This window comes from Atta cephalotes, assembly GCF_000143395.1.
Source record: "Atta cephalotes unplaced genomic scaffold scaffold00108, whole genome shotgun sequence".
NCBI classification, from domain to species: domain Eukaryota; kingdom Metazoa; phylum Arthropoda; class Insecta; order Hymenoptera; family Formicidae; genus Atta; species Atta cephalotes.
Genome location: NW_012130172.1, coordinates 114,138 through 125,194, shown reverse-complemented (window position 1 = coordinate 125,194; position 11,057 = coordinate 114,138).

Here is an 11,057-nt window from a genome sequence, read left to right as displayed (position 1 = left end):
TATATATGTATGTGTGTGTGTGTGTGTGTGTGTGTGTGTGTGTGTGTGTGTGTGTGTGTGTGTGTGTGTGTGTGTGTGTGTGTGTATGTATATATATNTATATATATATATATATATATATATATATATATATGTATCTTTCTAGTGTTCCTATAGTATTTCATGATCCAACTTGTGTTAAATGTAAATAAACCATTAATTTTGAAATCTATTATTTATTAAAAAATGAGTTTCTTTGCAGAGTGTTTGAACGATTTATTTTATTATATTTGGAAGGTTTTCCAAGCTTTCCTGAATAAATAAATATTTTTCCCTGAATTTACGAATTTTCTAAATGACAGCATAGGTTTTAAAGCTGTTCAAAGCCAATTTTGGCCATTTTTATACTTCTTTGACATTTGAGCGACAAATTTGTTATATTATTTGTCTTTTTCACATATCTTTTTTATTTGCAGTATTAACACGCTGAATTAAATAATTATTAAGTTATTTTAACTGCGAATCCTGAATCAGCAACAAAAAAAAAGAATAAATTAGGTTATGTATATCGCAGTTAACGGTGGTCGACACAGTTATGGCAGCACAGTTAATAGAGTTTGAATATTTGATACTTGTAATTGAAAGTTTTCAAACTACAAAATTTCAGCCGCTGGAATAAGAATGACAAATCTGTCGCTCCAATTATTTATTTTAACAGCACGTGAAAATGTACTTTTTTAGTTGTAAACCATAAGATTATAAAAAGCGATAAATTGATTGACTACAAAACAAGAGGTAAGTTACGTGATTGTCTTTCGATTGATTGGTCGTAAAGTAATGTCCCTTCTCCTCATTTTAGGAATCACTAACATTAAAGATGCCGACAGAAAGGCTGCGTTCTGTTTCACGCATGATGCTGCATTATTTATCCTTTTTATTCACCGAATATTAAATAAGGGATATTAAACAAATGATGCACATCATGCATGAAACGGAACGCAGCTAGAGTTGCGCTACTGTATAAACTATGACTAAACCTTACGTCGGTATACAACTAAATTTGACGAAAAGACGAATAACTCGAATTTTCGGAAGTTTTAAATAACTTTAGTATTTTTATTCCATATCTCTGTGGAAAAAAACGGTGACAATAGGATGTACGGATCTTGGCATGAAATGCAAGAAAGCGTAAATATATATTATTCAGTAAGCTTCAAGGAGGCTAACGTGGCATTTCAGATAAGTTTTCTTCTCCCTATAAGTTTCACGAATTGCACTAAATAAAAAACAATTGCTTTGTGGATTTTTATTACATTTTTCAGGTAAACGCATTATCACGAAAAGTTTTCGTAAAGATATGCTACGGACTAAACTTATTCTCTGACAGACTTGTCTATTGGCTGGGTTCTGTCGCAAAGACGAAAAATGACATTCGAGAAGATCTGTATAAGCCAATGAGTCAGGCTAAGATATTCACGAAAAATATTCACTTCTTCATCGGTCTTCTGATAGATGTGATCATTGAAATTCTATGGAATGTACGGATAGTACAGTTGTTGCAATGTTTCATAATAGTTGTCAAACATGTTCTAGATTGAGACTCAATTCAATCAGGCCATATTAAGCCGATAATAATAGGCATGCAGTCACGAAATAACATTAATGATTTATGCAAATGTTAATTTATTAATTTATTATATTGGGAGTACAAATAAGTTTCCGCCGTTTGCAAAAGACGATGCCACTAATAAACTATAGTTAAAATTATTTGATGTAAAACGACATATCTTAAAATTGGACATCCGGCAACACCATAACCTTGAAATATTAGCGATTTTGTATCAGCATCATATATTTTTTTTGTACGAAAATGTCGAGTTTTGAGCCGAATAAGCGTCATTTGCGGGAACTTTTGATTTACTTCTTTAATTTGAAGAAATCTGCAGCTGAGGCTCATAGATTGTTTGTAGAAGCATATGGTGATGCTGCCTTAAGTGAGAGAAGTTGTAGTAGTAGAAGTGGTTTCAAAAGTTTAAGAACAGTGAATTTGACGTCGAAGACAAAGAACGTAGCGGAAGATAGAAAGTGTACAAAGACGCGGAATTGGAAGCATTATTGGATGAAGATTCGTGCCAAACGCAAAAAGAACTTGCACTTACATTAGGAGTGACTCAACAAACAATTTCATATCGTTTGATATGAAATTGGGAATGATTCAAAAGCAAGGGAATTGGGTTCCAGTATGAACTGAAGCCGAGAAAGCCGAGTTGAACGCCGATTTTTCACATTCACCGATTTTATGAAATGCTGCTTGCCAGGCATAAACGAAAGGGTTTTTTGCATCGTATAGTCACTGGTAATGAAAAATGGATCCATTACGATAACCCAAAGAAGAGGAAATCATGGGAACTACCTGGCCATGCTTCAACATCGACAGCCAAGATGAATATTCATGGAAAAAAACTCATATTGTGTATTTGGTGGGATCAACTTGGTGTCGTGTATTATGAGTTGCTCAAACCGAATAAGATCATTACTGAGGCTCTCTACCGAACACAATTAATGAGATTGAGCCGAGCATTCAAGGAAAAATGCTCATTACTACTCCAGGCATGAAATTATTCTCCTGCATGATAATGCTCGACCACATGTTGCGGCGCCGGTCAAAATCTACTTAGAAACACTCAAATGGGAAGTTTTACCCCGCCTGCCGTATTTTCCAGACATTGCTCCTTCCGACTACCACTTGTTCCGATTGATGACACATGGCCTGTCTAAGCAGCACTTCACATCATATGAAGATATCAAAAATTGTATCGATGATTGGATAGCCTCAAAAGATGAAGCGTTCTTCCGACGCGGTATTCACATGCTACCAGAAAGATTGGAAAAAGTAGTGGCTAGCGATGGCCATTACTTTGAATAAAACATTATGTACCGTTCTTTCACAATAAATGCTTAATTTTTTATTAACAGCGGAAATTATTTGTACTCCCAATATATTACATTAATAAATTTATTTTATTTTCTATAAATATTTTTTTATATTTTGAGATGTATACAATATACGAAACATAACTTAGAATATATATTAAACTTAAATTACAATATAAATAAATAATACATAATAATATATTTATATACACAATATCTATCGAAACGGAGAAGTCTATTTCTTCGTGTACCTGGAATGCCGAATCTAGAGAGTAGAGGACGAAAATCATAAAAATGTATGATATAGCATGGTTGTTTTAAAATTTACTGCCAGTTACTGAAAATCTATAGTGCACATAACATAAAACTATAGATTTTTAGTTGTGGCAATAAATTTTCCACGGAGACATAGAATAAAAAAATACTAAAATTATTTAAAACTTTCGAAAATTTAAGTTATTTCGTTTTTTCGTCAAATTTAATTGTACACGGACGTAAGGTTTACTCGTTAATCGCCGTGAGCATTAATGTAGAAAGGTGACTTCTAAATTTGTAAAAATTTCCGAGGGAAAGAATCGGAATCCTTGAGTGTACAGTCATGGAAGGTGAAGTTCCATGGATACAGCATACGGCATACCGGCGTATGGCGTAAAGGAATTGAGCCTATCACAGGCTTTATACCCGTTTTCGTTACGCCAGCATGAATTCATGCTGGTTTTTTAGAGTTTCAGCGTTACGTTAAGCCGGTTCTATATTAATTAACAAGTTGATCGCAAATTGCAAGCTGATCGCAGTTTATTGCAACAACCAATCTGAACTTTGCATTTTTATATTAACGCTTCATATTGATTGTCGCAACAAACTTGCAATTGGCTTGCAACTAATGTAGAACCGGCTTTAGTCGCATCGCAGCGTCGCAAGCGTTGCGATCTAAAGGCCATTCTACATTGGTCGTATCGTAGCATCGGAAGCATCATGCAACTTAAAATTGAACCGTTGGATTGACTGAAGCAATAGGTTTGTTTGACTTGCGACGTCTATGATAAAACTAATGTGGAATGGCCTTAAAGCTGGTTCTACATGCAACTAATGTAGAACTGGCTTTATATGTAGCGCGGTAAGCGGCACAAGCCAATGACAAATTCACGTTATTAAGCATTTTTAATAGAATTACTTGATTTAAATGCAATTATTAAGTAAATCCGAAAATAAAATTATTCATGAAAAAATAAGAGTATTCATGAAATGTGCATAGAAATAAGTTAATATATTTAAAAAATTTCATATTAAAGTTTATTTGCAACTAGTCTGTGTCGCTTACCGCGCTACATATAGAGAAGAAAAGAAGCAAGCGACACGGTTTGCGCAGTTCCTATAGTTACTTTAATTTCTGTATCGCGTATCGCGTTCCACGTTACATGTAGTTACACCCTAAAGAAAACGGGCGTAAAGCCTGTGATTGGTTTAGGATGATGTCCTATGCATCGGATCGTGCATAAGCGGATTCGCAGAATCATGTCTTAGATCTTCTTGCGAAATTTGCAAACAGATCTAAGAGAATGATTCTGTGATTGGCGATACGCTGCATGGGACATCACTCTTATTATATATCAATAGTTCCTTTACACTATACACCGCGTACGCTGTGCGCTGGCTCTATGGAACTTCACTTTAAAAGATTGCAACACTTTTTTTTGGTGGTTTTCAGAACACTGAACGTAAAATTGTCAGAATGCGAACCGCTATTTGCGGAGCGGTTAGGATTAGGCAGACGTAGAGGACAGTTGTTTGGCTTTTGTCTCTTTGTTCTTTCATTGTTTGATTTGCCACGTTATATTGTAATTTTTGTTGTTAATTCGGTGCTGCTGCCCTTTTGTTGATAGGAAAATTGTTAAAATCTTTGAAGTCCCCTGTTGGAGAGGGAATGTCGATCGAGTCTAATAAGAAAAAAATTGAACTGCATCAAGGATTTTAAAGCCTCTACGAAAAGAGGAAGAAAGGATGAATAAAGAAGCTGATGAGAAGGAGAAAAGAGATAAGGAAGATCAGAAGCTGCATACTTTAGTTTTACAAAATTGTAGATCGGTTACGGAGGATGAGTTGGATTCGATTGTTGAAATTACAAAATGATAACAATAACTAGAAGATAATGAAATCTAAAAAATAAATTAAAAATGAGAAGAATAACAAGGATTCAAAGGGTTACTAACATGATTTCAAGTAAATTAGACAATAGAATGAAATGGCCTAAAAATGGCGTTTTTAGCTATTTAATAACTTTTCTCGGTCGTCTGAGTGAGTAGTGCTGACTTGCTATGCAAATTTTGCCAACGGATGTTCAGCATAAAAAAAATCTTCGAGAAATGTAATATCACACTTTGGAGAGAAAAAGTTTTTGCCTGTGTATTCTTAATCAATCTCGTAAATAATTCAAATTTCATCACTTTCAAGTGCATTATACTTTGTACTCCAATATTTAAATTGTGTTTGCATCGCTTGCGTTTGAAAATTTGCAGCAGTTTTTATTTCTTCAATATTCTTTTTAAATAACTCTTAGCTTTTCTATATGCAGCTCTGACTGTTGCATTGTTGACTCTTCTAATTTTTGTATTCTTAACTTGTTCAATTTCCAAATCAGTCGGAAGTTTTCTTTTTTTATTCGATAGCATTGAAATCTACAAAAATTTAAAAATTAAAAAATTTTTAAAATTTTAAAATTTTAAAAATAATTAACATTAACAAGGTATTTCAAGGCTTAGGCTCAGTTGCATCAATCTCTCTTTCACTTTAAAATGAGAGAGAGAATTTTAAGTCTTGCTCAAAGTCAAAGTAAGAAGTTTGATGCAACCGAGCCTTAGAGAATTAAAATTCGAACAAGTAAGAAAAACAAGCCAAGTTGTCAGCGCAATAAGTTTTAAATCTACATTACTAAAATGATTCCATGCAATGAATCCAATTGAATTCCTAAACAGACTAAACTATCTTTATCCATCTCCAGTGGATAAACTTACAATAATAATTATATATGTTGTCACACTACATTACAATTGCCACATTGCAAAATTTACAATCCAATCAATAGATGTGTCAAAATGTTTTATGGAATGTCGTAAACATCTGGAGAATAACACTATACTACATGGATCAAACTACTTTGTCAATGTGAACGTTTCCACACGTACATAAAGCGTACAGAATTTCAACACATTTATCGACCGGATTGCAGCATGATAATTGTAATGTAGCGTTACTTGTAATAATATGAATGGATTATTATTGTAAATTTACCCATTGAAGATGATTTAGTCTAAACCGAAATATGTATATATGCATATAAATTGTATATGTAATTGTATATGTATGGCCTATGACGTGAATATAAATATAAATTATATTAAATATAAAAATTATAAATTATATATTGTATATTGTGTTTAAAATTATAAATTGTATTATAAAATATAAATTGTAATTGTCCACATACACGCACACGCATGCACGCACGCACGCACGCACGCACGCACGCACGCACGCACGCACGCACGCACGCACGCACGCACGCACGCACGCACGCACGCACACACACACACACACACACACACACACACACATTTTTACCTTTATTAATACCTTTACACTTCTTAAATCGATTCTTTAGAGCATATTTTAATAAAATATTTTGAAAAGTATTCAGAAGTTTGTACGCTACTTTCTGTAACAATAAAATACAAATGTTATAATGTTATTAATACAATAATATATCTATATTATGTATACATATAACATACATTGCACAATCAATAATCATATGCATAATTTTTATACGATGCTGTATGTTTATGGAATGTATAAGTACATATATATCATATTTAAAGTATCTGATTCGTAATAAGGCTCATAAATTTCAGAAAAACAAAGAAAAAAGACGAGCCAAAAATTATTATATAAAAACAGAACAGGATAAGTAGAAAGTACAAAAAAACAAAAAGGAAACGAAAATGTTTTAAGTTGAAATTTTAATAAAGAATGCTAGCAATAGACGTTTCGATCGCGATCGGATCATTCTCAATAATAAAAACATATAATAAATAACGGTTGGAAAATAAACAAAACATAATACAATAAATATTTTGCTCTCTAAGATAAACGCTGATAACATAAAAATAATTATCGTAACATTACAATTATAATGTATAATGGAAAGGACGCGAATGATAATTACTTGCAGTCAATGCAATTATTATATGGTTCTGATATCAATTTGATAAAAGGAATGAGAATCTTTCGATTATAAGTGAACGGAGAACGCAAACATGAGTATAACCCTGTAGAAAACACATATAATATAAATGAAAATATAGCGCAAGATTGAAATAATAACTGGATATAAATTATATATATTTAAATATATATTTAAAGTGTTTTAATAAATATATACATTTATTAGTTAATGTATATGTTGACTAACAGCAAGTTACAATAAATATATTTTTATTAAATGAACACTGTGACATAGATATATTTTCGGATGCAAACATATTACGTGGGCTGAAAAGTCCTGGGATTTTTCAATACGTGGCGCCACTAGAAAATGAACATGATTCATTTCGAGAAGTTCATCTGTCACTAGTTTATGTATGAAGTTTCATGACATTTTGTTCATTCGTTTACAAGCTACAGTCGTTTAAGTGGCGCTACTTTTGCCTTCGTTCTGTACCATCACGATAACGTACCATCACACACGAAAGCAATGACCAAATTGGACCAATTCGAATTGGTTGCTCACCCACCGTATTCTCCAGACTTGGCCCCCAGCGACTATTATCTGTTCTCAAACCTCAAGCGGTGGCTCCAGGGAAAGAGATTCATATCGAATGAGGAAGTTATCGCGGAAACCGAGGCGTATTTCGAAGGCTTGGACATTTCTACAGAAAGGGCATCGGAAATCGCTATACCAAGTGTATCGCCCTCGAAGACAACTATGTTGAGGAATAAATATAACTTTGCCCAAGAAACGCTTGTTTTCATTAAAAATCCCGGGACTTTTCAGCCCATGTAGTACATTTGAAATACGTGTATACATGTATAATGTAATAGCTCTTTTTTCTTTGTTCCTAATATCATTTTAACTTAGGATGTAACATGTATTGTCAATACATGAATACATTGCACATACATATGTAGCTATCCATCTCTTTTTATTATGTTTAATGGGCCTTTTACAATAATAAATCAGTCGTAAATCAGAAGTCAGACGTTTGGTATAAACCAGACTGATCAATTTTTAACTTCTGACTTCTGATTTGTGACTAATGGATTATTGTAGAAGGCCCATAATAAAAAGAGATAGAAATTATTCATACTTAGTTTTTCGTGCATGATAGAATATAGACACATTAGTGAATATTATAATTATATTTTATGTATATTATGATGTACATACATACAAAACATAAAATATATTTCTAATTCATGTACGTGTGTAGCTACTTCATCTCTTTTTGTTACGTAACAAAAGAAATATGTTTTTTATAGTCAAATGTACAAATATTAGTGATATATGCTTTTATATTTTCAATATTAGAATAGACACACCTAACATAAATCAAAGCTAATGAGAATCAAACGCAGATGATCAGACGTCATCTTAAAAAAAATAATCAAATTACGAATCCTCTGGTACATGATATCTTCTTTACTTTGTACATTTCAATTCACTTTGGAATCCTCTTCAGTAATATAGATATATTACGAAAAGCTCATAAAAACAAAAAGATTGTCACACGCAAATTGCCAAAGATGAAATGATGTAAAATTTTAGAAAGCTTCTTTATCAAGAAGCTTTGATACATAATTAATCATAAAATTACATTTATACAAATCTATCTACTAAAATTTTACTTCATCTTTGGCAATTTGTGAATGACACAATCTTTTTGGATATGTAACTTTTTCGTTATATATCTATATTGCTTCATTAGCTTTGATTTATTAGTTATATGTATATTTTATAAATTTAAAATCTCATATATAATAATTTTTTTTCGGAATATTAGAATGAACGCTGAAACTAGCCCCCTATTCAAGCTATCTCTTCGCTCACGGCTGTCGAAGCACAGGAACGAATCACACTCGGGGTCCCGGTTTCATAAATATCGAAAAACAATGAATCAAGAAAACGGAGGGAAACATAAAGCATTCAATCATATAATGATTTCGATGTAAAATTACTAAAAATATTCATTTAATTAAAAAATTAAATAAAAAACAGATTGTCTAAAACTTAATCAAAATCGATAAAATATTACGTCATTTGTAATTTCAAGCGCCGGCAAGACGAAGATAAAATAAATATCACAGAATTACAGTAAATATATTACTAAATAATATCCAAAACATGAAAAATGTGCATACGACCAATTTGTTTAAAAAATTGTTAAACTTGCAAAATGTAGATTTTCGAGCGTAAAAGTGGAATTTTTTCGAAGAGATTTTTTTCGCAATTGCAAGTCTCAGCAAGGTTGGGCTAAGTAAATAAAATCACAAAATTGCAGTAAATATATTACTAAACAATATTCGATATGTGAAAACTGTGTACACGATTAATCGATTAATTTATTTAAATTATTGTTAAATTCGAGAGGCGGCCGATTTTCACTTCTTCTTTGGCTGTAACAAAGTCCAGCAAGGGACGGTTAGGTTTTGAAAATCAAAAGATTACTATTTATTTAATTGCCGCACATGACCGATTAATTTGTTTAAATAATTCTTAAATTCGAAAGACGGCCGATTTTTGCCTTGATTATATATACAATATATAAGTTATAAATACAATGTGTAATACAATATGTAATATATAATTACAATGTATGTATATATAATATACAATTTATTTATATATATATATATATATATATACTATTATATTTACTATTTTATTCTGCAATTAATCATAATGTAGCGTATGGACTAAACCTAAAAACGATAATTTTTCCTCAGAATTTATATCTTTCAGTTTGATTTGCTGGTGTTGATTATTGAATTATATTTCTGAGATTGTTGTTTAACTATAACTGATTGAAATTTTTTTATAAAATGGCATATATTAATTCTGACATTGTTCATTATATTGTCATCGAATGGCACATATATTCTCGAACATATGATGTATGCCTATATGCATACATGAATTCCGTAATTTCCGCTGATTTTTGATATAGTGTCCTATCGGGGATCTTTTGGTTAGAAAATGGTCCATTTTCCAACCAAATAGTTCATTTTCCAAAGCAGAACCACTGTTGCTGCCTTCTTCCAATCGCAAAACGATGACTACGGACGCTATCCATAAAATTACATATCTGAATCAATATATGGTTTGGGATTTTCATATGTAATGAGTCGATATAAATGAATATTTGCCTGTGCAGCACGATAATTAATAGTGTCCAATGTAGGTATGTGGGAAGTTAGCATTCCAACTATAGTACTCTAATCAGAAATTCTGATTAGAGTTCCCGTTTCCTCCGTTTTGACGAGACGAAGAATTCTATATAATTTATAATAAGAGTTTCGCTTAATAATTATTTTTAAGTAATTTTTAAAAAACGAGATGCTAACTTCGAAAATCGAGATCGAATAATTCTGAGCAGTTCAATAGCTTCATTTCTTCTTTTCTGAATACTTAGAGTTTCTGACGCATAAAAAAAAATTAAAAATTTTTGAAAAATCAATTTTTAGATATTAGGTACAACTTTGCTTCCGCCGTTTTTTTTCCGAAATTCGAGGCTTTATTGTAAAAAACTGGTTATACATTTATGATTCAAAGTATTGTCCATCGCTGGCTACTACTTTCTCCCATCTTTCGGGTAGCGTACGAATCCCGCGTCGAAAAAACTGGTCATCTTTTGAGGCTATCCACGAATAGATCCAATTTTACTTCTTCATAAGACCGGAAATGCTGGTCAGCCAGGCCGTATGCCATTGATCGAAACAAGTGATAGTAGAGGTAGTAGAGGGAGCAACGTCTGGAGAATACGACGGGTGGGGTAGGACTTCCCATTTCAACGTTTCCAAGTATGTCTTGACCACTTTCGCAACATGGGGTCGAGCATTATCATGCTGCAAAATCACTTTATCGTGTCACT